Source organism: Micromys minutus (assembly GCF_963924665.1).
Source record: "Micromys minutus genome assembly, chromosome: 9".
In the NCBI taxonomy this organism is placed as follows: Eukaryota; Metazoa; Chordata; class Mammalia; order Rodentia; family Muridae; genus Micromys; species Micromys minutus.
Window position 1 is genome coordinate 27,806,262 of NC_137978.1, and position 13,368 is coordinate 27,819,629.

The 13,368-nt window shown below is 42.1% G+C and overlaps 1 protein-coding gene and 1 pseudogene across 5 annotated transcripts in view; one reads left to right on the forward strand and one right to left on the reverse strand.

Annotated features, from left to right (window-relative positions):
• Positions 1-13,368, reverse strand: part of ZFYVE9 (zinc finger FYVE-type containing 9) — a 132,373-nt gene that overhangs the window by 20,492 nt on the left and 98,513 nt on the right. The gene's annotated exons all lie outside the window — the stretch shown is intronic.
• LOC308424083 (G1/S-specific cyclin-D3-like) lies at positions 4,162-5,020 on the forward strand (annotated as a pseudogene). The gene has a single exon. The product of its transcript is annotated as a G1/S-specific cyclin-D3-like (transcript).

Here is a 13,368-nt window from a genome sequence, read left to right on the forward strand (position 1 = left end):
ACTTGCCTCTGTCATCAGAGTGCTAGGATTAAAGGTGTGCACCATGTGCAACTGTTTTGTCTTTTCTGAGTTTACTGAAGTCAGTTAACACAAACTAGTTCAGTTAAGTGTAGTGGTTTCTCCTACTCGATTGCATTCTGTGAGATACACACCCTAAAAGTCTGCTTCTAAAAGAGTGTCTTCCACCTTCTTCAACATCAAAACTGAGGCTTTTTCTCTAGACATTTATAAAATTCATCTAGTTAATTTTAATAACGTATATTTGAGTTCTTTAATGAATTTTAATGTTCAGCTGTATCCTTTTTCAAAACAATAATAAAGATGGTAATTATAATTTTAACACGGAAAAGCACATGGGAACTAGGGATGTGGTTATCCAGAGCACTTACGGACAAGTGTAAATATCTGAGTTTAGATCCCAGCACTTATGCGATGAAAAGATAGGTATGGCTGTGACTGCCTATAACTCCTGTGTGTAGGAGGATCAGAGGCAGGAGGGTTGCTGGGACTTCAAGGCCATTAGGTTTTGTGAAAGATCCTTTTTCAAGGAAACAAGGCGGAGAGTGACAGCAGGACACAGGACATCCTGCTCTGGTGTGTGCATGTGCATAGGTATATGCAAACACAGAAAAAGAAAGTTCCTGGGCCATTTTCTTTTAAAAAGACCAAACTTCCCTAGATGTTAAACTCCAACTATATGAAGTTGGTGTTCATTTTTCCTGTTTTTCCTTTATATTTTACATCTGTTTAACTTCCTACTCTTTTTACATGCCCTATCCTTTCAACAGTCTCTCTGAAGTGTTACAATCTCCATTTCTTTCTCTGTGATAAGCAGCGGTACCATTTCCTTCCTGCACCCATTCAACTGCTCTGCTTTTACCATTGTCTGTCCCAAGTGTTTTGTGTAAACTGAACCACACAAAATATGACCATCCGATCTAGCTATGCTCACTTAGCATGAGGGTTTTTTGTTGTTCGTTTATCTTTATTTTATTTTTATGTGTATTATGCTTTGTCTGACTGTATATATGTGCACCACGTGTGTGCCTAGTGTCTGTGGGGGTTAGAAAACCCATGCCAACCCCATAGACTTTCTCAGACTGTAGACCAGGGTGTACCTCTCAGGTCCAGCACCTGCCTGCATGCCACCAAGCTCCCTATGATAAAATAAAATAAACATCTGAAACTCTAAGCAAGTCCTCAATTAAATGCTTTCTTTTATAAGAGTTGTGTTAGTTATGGTGTCTCTTTACAGCAAGAAAACAGTGACCAAGATATGGTCCTTTGCTCATTTTGTAATGACACTGTTCATTTTTTGCTGTTGAGTTGTACACCTGCTCTCTTTCATTTTTGGCAGGGACAAGGATTATGAAATGTTGTCTCATATAGTTCAGGCTTGATTCCAACTCACTAAAATAGCCACACAGCTGAGAACTGTTTTGTGCTTTCAACCCTGTTGTCTCTGTCTCCCAGTGCTGGGATTACAGTGTGTAACATTATGGTTTTATTGCTTTTATTTAGTTTGCTGGTCCACTTTGTTTCTGGCTCTCAGCAAAACTCACTTGTTTTAACATCCTTGCTTGAGATGTCTTTACCAAACACACATTGGTTTTATCAGCTGTGTTGAAGTTTTTTGACTGCCAGGTACTAGGAAAGGCTAACTAAATTTCAGAGTGAGGGCCTTCCTCCCTTCCCATATTCTCTCCATTCTGTGTCAGCAGGATGAGTCAGCACGGGAAGTCCAAGAAGTGCCAGATTCCCTGTGGCTAGCCCAGTAAGGATGCTGACAGTGTATGCAAAACGTGTCCACAAGACTGTTGCCACTGAGATTAGCTAAACTTGATCCAGCTGGATACAAACCCTGCCTCTTTATCTATATTCGATAACCTCACCTCCCAGTTTAACTGTACACAATGAACAGTCTGAGCTTCTAGGTTGCTGAAGTTTCTCATCCAAGAGCACAAACCATCTGGTCCCAGGTTTTTTGTGTGTCTTTTCATTCCCTGGCTTCCCCAGACAGGTCCATCTTTGGGGGTCTGTGCAAGGATGCAATATGAGCCATCTCTCCAGCTCCAATTTTTTTAAATAAACATTTTTAATTTAGTTTACTTATTATTTGTGTGTGTGTGTGTGTGTGTGTGTGTGTGTGTGTGTAGGTGAGAAGACAACTTTGTGGAGTTGGTTCTTTCCTTTTACCACGTAGGTCCCAAGGGATCATATGCAAGTAATCAGAATTGGAAAGAAGGGCCTTTGCTACCTAAAAGGTAATATTTCCTAAATGTAAACAACTTGAAGCAGTAGGCTTATGTTTAGCCAGAGTCAACTTCGAGACTAATTTATCATTTGCAATTTACATTTGTATCTTGTGAAAGGGAGATGACTGTATGTAGCAATTTAAAGAATGCCACAGCCATCACTTCCTCCAGAGCACTAAGCTGAAAGGGCTGACAACTGTGTCTACACTTAGCAGACTAAGAAACATGTCCAATTCAAGCACTCTGAACAAATTACTGGCATGGAAGAAACTCATTTTCTTTATTTATCTGGATGTTAGTTTCCAGTCCAACACAGTAAACTTCTGTTCCTCCAGGGGCTGAATTGCCATAGTCTTTCCTTTAAAATTATGTTCAGATAGATTGATACTAACCATGAAATACACTTATGCTTACCACCTGATGCGTTTGACTCTCTTACGTGTGCTATTTCTGTGCTCTAGAAATTCACATTCTACCTCTTCTATCTACCCCTCTCTCCATATTAATGTATATATTTCCTCTGTAGTGGTCTAATTATAGTTTTTCTAGGCATAACTGGATTTTGTATAATCTTAATCACTTTGATTATTCCATATAATATTCAAAGCCCATCTCTAACATCACACTTTCTCTTGCCTACCACTTAGAATCATGATTCTGATGCTCTAGCCCCAAACTAATTTTTCTGTCTTGCCTCTCTTCCTATCTGTACCCAAATATGCTTTTTACTTGCAAGAGTACCACTCCCTCACACACTTTCTCTTTCTTTCTTTCTTTCTTTCTTTCTTTCTTTCTTTCTTTCTACTTATTTTTTTGAGACATGGTCTTACTATAGAGTCCAGGTTGATTCTGACCTCACAATCCTTCTTCCTCAGTCTCCCATGTTGGGAGTATGAGCATGTACTACTATGCCTGGATTCAGGGCTACTCCCCAACACCCCACCTATTTTAGTGATTGTTCTGGAATTAATGAAAAATTTGTGTTAAACTGTCACATTTTCTTACCCAGTTAGAGTGTCAATATAAGCATCTCATTTGGTAAGCTGATATACTTATCCTAACTCAAAGCAATGCATACAAACAGAGATTAGTTTCAATGTAATTACAAAGATATACACTAAATCCCTTTTTAGTGGTTGAAAATAGTTCACATAGGAAAGTAAGACAAGGCAGTATGAAAGCGGCCATTGTCTTAGTCACTGTTCTATTGCTGTGAAGAGACACCATGACCAAGGCTATTTATAGAAGGAAGCGTTTGACCGGAGGCTGGCTTACCACTTCAGAGGACTAGTCCATGATCATCATGACACACAGCATGGCAGGCAGATGTGCTGGGAAAGTAGCTGAGAGCTCTCATCTGATCCACAAGTTATAGGCCAAAAGAGAGACAGAGAGAGAGACTGGGCCTGGCATGAGCTTTTGAAATCTCAAGGCCAGCCCCAGTGTCAAAACTCAAACAAGGGCACCTATTTCAGATAATTCCTGTAACTGTGGACCATGAGTTCCAAAAGGTGAGCCCATGGGGCCGTTCTCATTTAACTGCTATGGTCAGAGTCAGTTTCAGTGTTGTCACTAAGGTTTCTGTCATTTAACTTGTACAAGTGGCCAAATAACTGAAATTCACATAATACTGATTATAATTGCTACCAGTCTGGTAATTCACATTTATCCTTAATAGCCATAGTAGGTTTCTTTTTCTTTTTCTTTTCTTTTTTGTGCCAAATATGAAAAATGGGTAAGATACAAGCCTTAGAAAAACTTATAGAGGGAAGCGGTGCGGGTGGTAGGCAGGCTGGGGATTCTCACCAGCGCCAGCCTCACCTGGACCCAACAATCTCCCTCACACGTCACTTCTCCTAGGGCTCGCTAGCCCGCACTTCTGCTCTCACCCGTGATCCACCGCAGGATGGAGCTGCTGTTTTGCGAGGTCACCCAGCATGAGCCCCGGGCCGGATGGACCCCGCGGCTGCTGGGGAATCAGTGTGTCCTGCAGACTTTGCTCTGGTTGTGAGCCTCCTACTTCCAGTGCATGCAAAAGTAGATCAAGCCGCATGTGCGGAAGATGCTGGCGTACCGAATGCTGGAGGTGTGTGAGGAGGAGTGCTGCGAGGATGTCTTCCCTCTGGTTATGAACTACCTGGATCACTACCTGCCCCGCGGCCCCACCCGAAAGGCGAAATTGCAGCTTCTAGGTACAGGCTGCCTGTTGCTGGCCTCCAAGCCGCGCGAAACCACACCCCTGACTATTGAGAAGCTTTGCATCTATATGGACCAAGTTGTGTCTACCTGGAAGTTGCTGGAATGGGAGGTGCTGGTCCTGGGGAACCTCAAGAGAGACCTAGAGGCTGTGATTGCACATGACTTTCTGGCCCTGATTCTGTACCGCCTTTCTCTGCCCAGTGACCGGCAGGCCTTGGTCAAAAAGTATGCTCAGACCTTTTTGGCCCTCTGTGCTACAGATTACACCCTTGCGATGTACCCTCCATTCATGATCGCCACAGGCAGCACTGGGGGCTGCAGTGCTAGGCCTAGGCACCTGCTCTATGTCTGTAGATGAGCTCATGGAGTTACTGGCCGGAATCACAGGCACTGAAGTGAACTGCCTGAGTGCCTGCCAGGAGCAGATCGAAGCTGCCTTCAGGAAAGCCTCAGGGAAGTTGCTCAGACAGCCCCCAGCCCTGTGCCCAAAAGCCCCCAGGGGCTCTAGCAGCCAGGGCCCCATTCAGACCAGCACCCCCACAGATGTCACAGCCATACACCTGTAGCTTGGGACAGACCCCCTCAGGTGGCCACCAAGCAGAGGAGCCACTGCCACCCCTTCCCTGCCTCTAGGAACAATCCATGCCATATCTGAAGCCCGAGGGGGGCTCTCCTTCCCCTCACAAAGCCCAAGGGGCCAGGTCCTGCCTATCCCCACAGTGTGCACTAAGGGACTGCTTGGTTATGAGGGTGCATGGCCAGCTGGCTCTTCTTCCCACTCAACCAGCTTGGCTGTCCTGGGCCATGATTCTCAGTGAAATTACAAGCAGGTAAAATAACACACCAGCATTTCTTTTGAGTCCCTCTGTCTGGGGTGCCAACCCTTTCAATTGCCAAAACGCCCCAGTACCTTCCAAAGGCATTGCCCTCGCAGGGCCATTGCATTTGGATTTGGGTCCTTCAGGAGCCAACCTTAGATGGCCACCAAGTAATCCATATTTCAGCTGCTTAGAGGGAACAGCCTAGGCCTTGTCCAGAAGAGCAAGAATCCATAAATTGTTGCTTTGCTTCCTGCTTAGCTTCTGTAATTGAGGGGTGATGATAGTCATTTTAATTTATTTCTTTGAATACAACTGTCATAGGGTACAGTGAGGCCTGTACCCCACAAGTAGTGGTAACCCTAGCGGTTGCTATTTCCCTCCCCTCTGCTACCGCTTTGTGGCCCAGGCACTGCTACAACCTTCCCCTGTAGGAAGCGATGCCTTCCTCTCCTTAGCCCTCCACCTCTTCAGCAGAGAGGGTTTAAGCAGGGATGGATGCTGGGAGGTGACTGAGCTATCTGTCAAGCCCTATAGACACAGGTCTTTCCTCAGGCCACAGGTTTGGGCTGGTGGCCTATTTCTATCATGCTGCCTTAATAAAGATTTCAGAATAAGAAAGAAAGAAGTGGGGGGGGGGAGGGAAGGGAGAAGAAGGAAGAAAGACAGACAGACTTATAGGTGAAAATAATGAAAATACTCAAACACAGAAAAAATTAGACAAGAACCTATAGAGCCACCACATGAGGAAACTAAAAAGGGGTGACCCCAGGTTGTTAGAAAACCAATTTAGTTTATCCAGATACTGTACAAGAACTATCAGCAGACAATAGGCACCCCAAGGTTATGAAGAAATTAAATGTAATCCTAAAGACATATTGCTTTGTATGGTGTGCATTCACCCTATGTGAAGCACTTAGTTCATAGGCAACTCAGAACAGAATTATCCCTCAAGACCAGAAAGATTTGGCAACAGCAATATTAGAAGGTTCTCAGATACAATGGCAAGCACAGTGTGAGGAGGAAGCTAGGGTCATAGAACAATGAAACAGGGCTAGAGCTATCAATATTTCCCAAGCTCAGTTGCTAGGTAAAGATTAATATACTGAGTTACAAAGGCAGCTTGAATTTGATGATAATACCTTGACACTGTTGTTAACAGCTTTAAATGCTTGGAACAAGGTTGAAGAATCAGGAAAGAGGTCTGAGTCATATACTAAAATTATACAAAGCCTAAACGAAGCCTTCACTTGTTTTTTTCCAAAGATTGACTTCAGCTGTAAATAGAATAGTATCAGATTCAGAAGTCAGAAAAATACCAATTGAATCATTTTGGCTTTTGAAAATCCTAATTTAGAATGCAAAGGGGTGATTAGGCCTTTAAAAGTGAGATCAGTACCAGTAGATGAATGGATTAGAAATATGGCTGGTATTGAATCTCTGTTTATGATGCTACTCTAAATTTTAAGAAAATTTAAAACATCAGATGTTTTAACTGTGGTAAGCAAGGTCATCTGGAAAGGGACTCTAGGCAAGGTGTTCCTAGAAACAATGGTTTTTTTTCCCTAGAGATAACCCAAAAAGAAGGCCCTAACAGAAGGTGTGGCAAAGGCTAGTAATGGACAAATAAATGCAGATCAACAAGGAATAGTTAAGGTGATCCTTTGCCATGAGAAAACACCTTAGGGGACCTCCATCAGGCCGATATACAATTTGATTCAATCATTTCCTGTCAGTGTTAGAGAAACTCATCTACAGAGCAGTTAAAAATGTGATCCCTGTTGTTAAGAACAACATTGCTCTGGATGTAATCAAGGACAGAACAGCTTCAGCAGATAAAACAAAAAAAAAAAAAAAAAAAGAAAGAAAGAAAAAAGAAAAGAAAAGAAAAGGAGAGACAAGAAAACAAATACTTTGGCAAACTGCTAAAAATGATTAGAGGCCAAATACAAAAACACAAGTAAATGGTACTGAAGTTGAAGGTTTAGTAGACACAGGCGTGGATGCAACACTAATTTCACCAAAATCTTGGCATCCAGATTGACATCTTCAGGAGGTATATAATCAGCTTCCAGAGATTAGAACTTAATCTCAGGTGAAACAAAGTCCCAGATGGGATTACAGTAGAACTGGTACCTATCTGAATTCCTCTGTCAACTGTGGGGACCCACAGAATAGTCATAGCATTTGGCTAATGTGTGGCCTACTGACGGTCAACCACTGATGGAACCAAAGCTAACAGAAAGCAGCAGCCTGTAGCTGGGATGACCTGGCCAACACTGAGGAAGGAGCCACAAAGTTAGCACAGCACCACTGGCTACCACACAGATAACTAGGAAAACAAAAGGAAAATCTCTACTTTCTCTAATTCATGTGCAATGGAAAACCACTAACTGGCAGATACAGGCAAAGATACTTGGTCATGGGAGGCATAACCTAATAAAACTTAGCAAAGACATCATTTTATAAAGCCCATACAGGCAAAACAAGCAAAAAGTCTGAAAACAATGAAAAAGGGAACAAGTTGGCATCATCTTTAATTAAAACTAGAAAAATTGAAATTTACCAGGGAACAAATTCAGAATAAATCAGCAAGAATGATAGATTATACATCCCAAAAACTTGAAAGTTTACCCCTAAGACTAAATAATAGTGGGAAATGGGGAATCAAATTAAACTAGGACAACCCTAAGGAATTTCTAGCCAAGTGGTGGTTTGGAGGTACATACTTTTAATCTCAATACTTTGGAGGCAGGGGCAGAGGCAGGCACAGAAGAATTGCTGTGATGTAAATTTAAAAGCTGCTTTACAAAAGGCAGGGTGAAATTTAAAGTGAATGTTTTTTGTGATCTAAATATAATACACTTAAACCTTGAATTTACATATAAAGAGAATGATAGTTTTAAAAATTTCAATTGAAAGATAATACTTTTCCTGTTGTCAAAAAACATTTTGCCCTAGTAAATATATAACCAGCCAAAAAGGAACACCCCAGAGTTAGGGCTGGGGCAAGGTTTTGCTTTCATCTTTCCTACAGAATAAAAGCATCCAAGTAAGAAAGCTAGAGACCACTAGACAAGTAAAACATATGAAGAAAAAGGATGAATCATCAGAGACAATGTCCCAAGGAAAAGAGTGTCTTAGTCAGGGTTTCTATTCCTGCACAAAACATCATGACCAAGAAGCAAGCTGGGGAGGAAAGGGTTTATTCAGTTTACACTTCCACATTGCTGACCAAAAAAAGGTCAGGTCTGGAACTCAAGCAGGTCAGGAAGCAGGAGCTGATGCAGAGGCCATGGAGGGATGTCACTTACTGGCTTGCTTCCTCTGGTTTGCTCAGCCTGCTTTCTTATAGAACCCACCACCCCAGGGATGGCACCACCCACAATGGGCTGGGCCCTCCCGCCTTGATCACTAGTTGAGAAAGTGCCTTACAGCTGGATCTCATGGATTTCCTCAACGGAGGCTCCTTTCTCTGTGATAACTCGAGCTTGTGACAAGTCGACTCAAAACCAACCAGTACAAAGAGTAAATTGGCAAGTGGTATTGATAGCTGACTGGCCTGAAATCCCAGCTTGGAGACCAGGATTAGCACTAACCCCATGTTAGAAGGGGAAGCCACCCAATGCGGGGCAGGGCCTGGGGAAGAACAGCCCAGGCAAACCCTTGCTTCTTTCTTCCGGTTAGCAGCTGGCCAATCAATCCATAGCAAATTCCCAAATGCTTGTCTCTGCTGCCCTCTCCAGACATAAGTGGCAAATGTTCCCTATGCAATTAAAAATTAAAGCTGGCTTTGACATCGGAACATGCCTCTAAACCCATTCATGCCTCTTGTTAAAGGAAAATCCAGGGATTGTTCTATTGACACTAATTTCATGATCTTTTAATTTTCATTTGACTCTTTAAAACTTTGCTTAAGGTATAAATATTATCTAACACACACACACACACACACACACACACACACACATCTTATTTTGTCATGATACTAGTAGTCATACAGAGTATTACCTAATTCGAGAAATAGGCTTCTACTAGCTTCCTGTATGTGTTTTACGTTTGAGTGTGAAGCAGGTAACTAGGAATAAAGTTTGTGTACCTCAGATGTACTTAATAGATTATGGTCCTCAAACCTTTTGAATATCTGCTGATATTTAAATGTTTAAGTTTTCAACAATAGACCCTGACCATTCCTAACACTAACCTTTGAGGTCTCCAAGCTGATTATGGGGCTCTGCAATGACAAATCCATCTGGATTGTGGTAACACTAAACACTGGGGCAAAACAGTCCCATGCCTCTTCTTCTACGTTCTGCCAAACAGTGGACATCTTTAGGGTGACTGCTGTGTTCTACTTAGCCAGGACTGCCACCAAGCTGACAAACACTACCCAAAGATCAGCTTGGACTACAAACTGCTCAGGACATTGAAACTGCTGAATTCATAGAAGAATGACAAAAACATCTTACAGAACTTTGAATTGAGACTGCCAAATACAACCAAGATGTTTATTGTAAAGTTTGGTAGAAATAGCTTCATGATTGTAAACAGTGTTATTGTGTTAGAATTAAAATCTTTCCTTTTTATTTAGACAAAAAGGGGGAAATGTTGCAGAATATTTGATCACACTGTGAACCCTGAGTTTGTGTTATTTACTGGAAAAAAAAAACTGTTTCTAGTTGTGGTCTGACTCAGCCCTAGAACACACTTTTAATCCAAGAGCTTTCTTTTTATTGTAAACAGGATTAAATAAAGTTAAGCATAGGTTAAGAGGCAGAACAAGCAACCGGTCAACAGGAGGTTAACATAGGAAAAAGTCATGAAGAGTGAGAAGTCAGGATGGATGGAGAGACACAGGAAGTGTAAGGGAGAGACCTCCAGTTTGAAAGAAATTTGGGGACTTGAGAGAGGGGAATTCTGCATGTTGGCTGAGGAGGAAGGTTAGCTGAGTGTTTTGCTTTGCCTGTTTTGAGCTAGCAAGCTTTCACCCTAGCATCTGGCTGTCTTCATTAGTAAAACCAAATGATTGAAATTTTGTTTAAAAACATCAAAGTAGTGGGGAAATAAGGATAATGGGTTGTTAGCTTGATGGTTAACATAACTGAGTAACTGTGGATAAGATGGTTCCATGAGAGCTAGGATGACACAGAAGATACGTGACTACTGCATAAGGACCTGAGTTTGGATCCCCCCAGAACCCACACAAAAGCTGGGCATGACAGTGCTTCCCTGTAACCCTGGTGCTTGGAAGGTGAAAAGGGTGAGTCGAAGGGTGTCCTGGTTGTCCTGTTAGCCAGGACAGTGACTCCAGGTTTGCCAATACAACCTCTCAAAACACAAGGTGGAGAATGGCAAAAAAAGACATGTCATGTTGACCTCTGAGCAATGATTGTGAGCACAGCTCTACATACTGTGTACATATGCATACATTCTCTAACACAGACACACAGACTGGGGTGAGGACAACTATGGAGAAGGGGAAGAGAGCTTAGGTCGTTGTTTTTAATGGCTTCATGGTGAAAGCTTACCTTTTCTAGTGAACTTTATCTCAAGTCTCCTTCACCTCTCTCCTTATGAACTCGATCATTATTCTTTGTAATGGCAGCTCCCACTTGTCTGTCTATGCCTTGCTTGATAAATTGGTATAAAAACTCCAGGATCTTCAAGTTCTCATCTAGCACCTGGACAATCTCTACCTCTACAGCCATTCTTAAGTGCTGCTTTTGATTGCCAATCCTGTGTGTGTGTGTGTTTGTGTGTGTGTGTGTGTGTATTGATTTTTAAGATAGAGGTTTTCTGTGTAGCCATGGCTGTCTTGAAACTCACTCTATAGACCAGGCTGGCCTTGAATTCAGAAATCTGCCTGCTTCTGTGTGCTAGGATTAAAAACCTACACCACCGCTGCACCTGGCTTGATTGTCAATCCTGATCTCTGTCAAGATGTCATTTTTTCTCAGGACCTCTATCAAAGCCGGAATTTCATTTCTGCCCATAAATTTGATTCTTTGATAAGACTTTTGATCATCTGGTTTACTTTCTGCTTATCTGAAAAGCAATGGCTTCAAGGTCATTGTTACAGGTAAAGTCAGGCTGAACTTTATGTGGCTGTTGGTCACTAGAGTCTTTGCAAATTTCTTCAGGGCCATAGTTCTTGATGTTTTATTGCAGACTCTCCTTCCATATGTATAAGACAGAACATTCCTCATTGGCTTCACATTCTTACATCTGAGCACATTCTGTACAGGCTTCTTACCCCCATTGATGTTGGCTGTTTCTCTATCAAATGTAGATACTTGAGTCAACCATGTACACCAAGCACAGCTGCACGATGACAGAGTCCAGTGTCAGAAGTGCTGGTCAAAGACTTTCCCAGATTTGGATCCAGAATCACTTTTTCTTCTTCCCAAGTTCCTATATAGCCTTTTCTTTGGGGATAAAAATTCTTCCCTTTGTTTTTCTGGTGAAGGCCCCATGAGTATTTCTGTTCAAAAACCTCCTCTGTGAACATGAAAAGATTCTCAGGGTAAAATGGGTCAGTGGCTGCTTCCTGGTCTGGTCCTTCTATTGGAATCCAGCTGTTGCAGCACATTCTAGGGGTCTAAGCCATCCACGGCATTTGGCAATGGCCCAGTTCCTCTTCTGAGAATTTGAAAAAAAGTTCATCTTCACCAATATTCTTGTATTTCCCTGCTCCCCACCTTGAAGATTTAAAAGGTTTTTTGTTGTTTGCTTGTTTGTTTTTTAATGTACAAAGCCAACATGACCTCTTTCTTTGGCTAAATAAGTCTTGAAATAACCATTCAAGGAAGCTCACTTAGTCCAACCTGATGGCACCTTTTCCTTCATGTACTGATGGAGATACTGGTGGCATATACTCAGCCACATTTCTGGGTTATATTATTGTGGGTTGAGCAGATATGGCAAGAGCAAGAACCCTGTTGAATTTTCATGGTGACTTCAGTAGAGCTGCTACTTACTACCTAAATCCACAGGGAAAGAGACAGCTCTCTCCAGCTCCCTTTGAGAGGGGAGTGCTAATGCTGTCATGTGTATGTGGTGTATGCACAGACATATTTGTGAGCATAGAAGCCAAGAGAGGACACTGGGTGCTCTGTTCTATCACTCTTCCCTTGAGGTATATATCTCACAGAACCTGGAACAACAATGGTGGCCAGCAAGCCCCAGAAATTCTCCGGTCCCAGTTCCTTTACAGCACTGGAGTTATATATGACCACATCTATCTTTTAACATGAGTTTGGGGGACTTTAACTCAGGATTTCAATCATGTGTAATAAATGCTGTTGCCTGATGAGCCCAGCCCCCATGGTTTCTTATGTATGCCTTTCTCATGTATACCTCAAACTGGGCAGTTCTTGGAGACTTCAAGCTACCAACAAGCATTTGCTCATCCTAGAACTGGTGGTAAGAGCTGAAGGGTCCTGGGGGCATGCTAGACAAGCAGGGGCAGCCTAAGGACTACCTTCTGCCCTATAATTTCACATCTAAGTCTTTGAACATACTATTATTTTGCTTCTTTTTATTCTGCCAAAATAAAACACCTGAAAAATCTGGCCCTAAATCATGGCTTAGTACAAAGCCTTCTCTGACTCCCAAGCAGACAGTAACATGAGTATCCCCTGCTCTGAAATGCTAAAGCACATACTCATTCTTTTTCCATCCACCATCTCCATTCAGACTTGAATAGTTATTAACAAGTAAGGATTATACCAAAGTGTATTTGAATCTTGGCTTTGTTAGTAACTAACTAGCTGTGTGCACTTGGACAACTTAATTGAACTCTCTGTCCCAGTCTCCTCCTCTGTAAAATGGGATTTAAGAAAGGTAGCTATTTAGATGACCCACTTAGCCTATTCCTCAGCATATGCTCAAAGCATATACTATTCTATTCCGTGGAAACTTGCTCAGCCATGCTCTCTGCCACTCTATTCACTGTAGCTAGGAAATGGAAACAAAATGGACAGTGAAAATGTCACACACACACACACACACACACACACACACACACAATTCAGCTGTAAAGAAAAAGTAACTCATAAAATTCCCAGGCAAATAGAAGCAACTATAAAATGTTACCC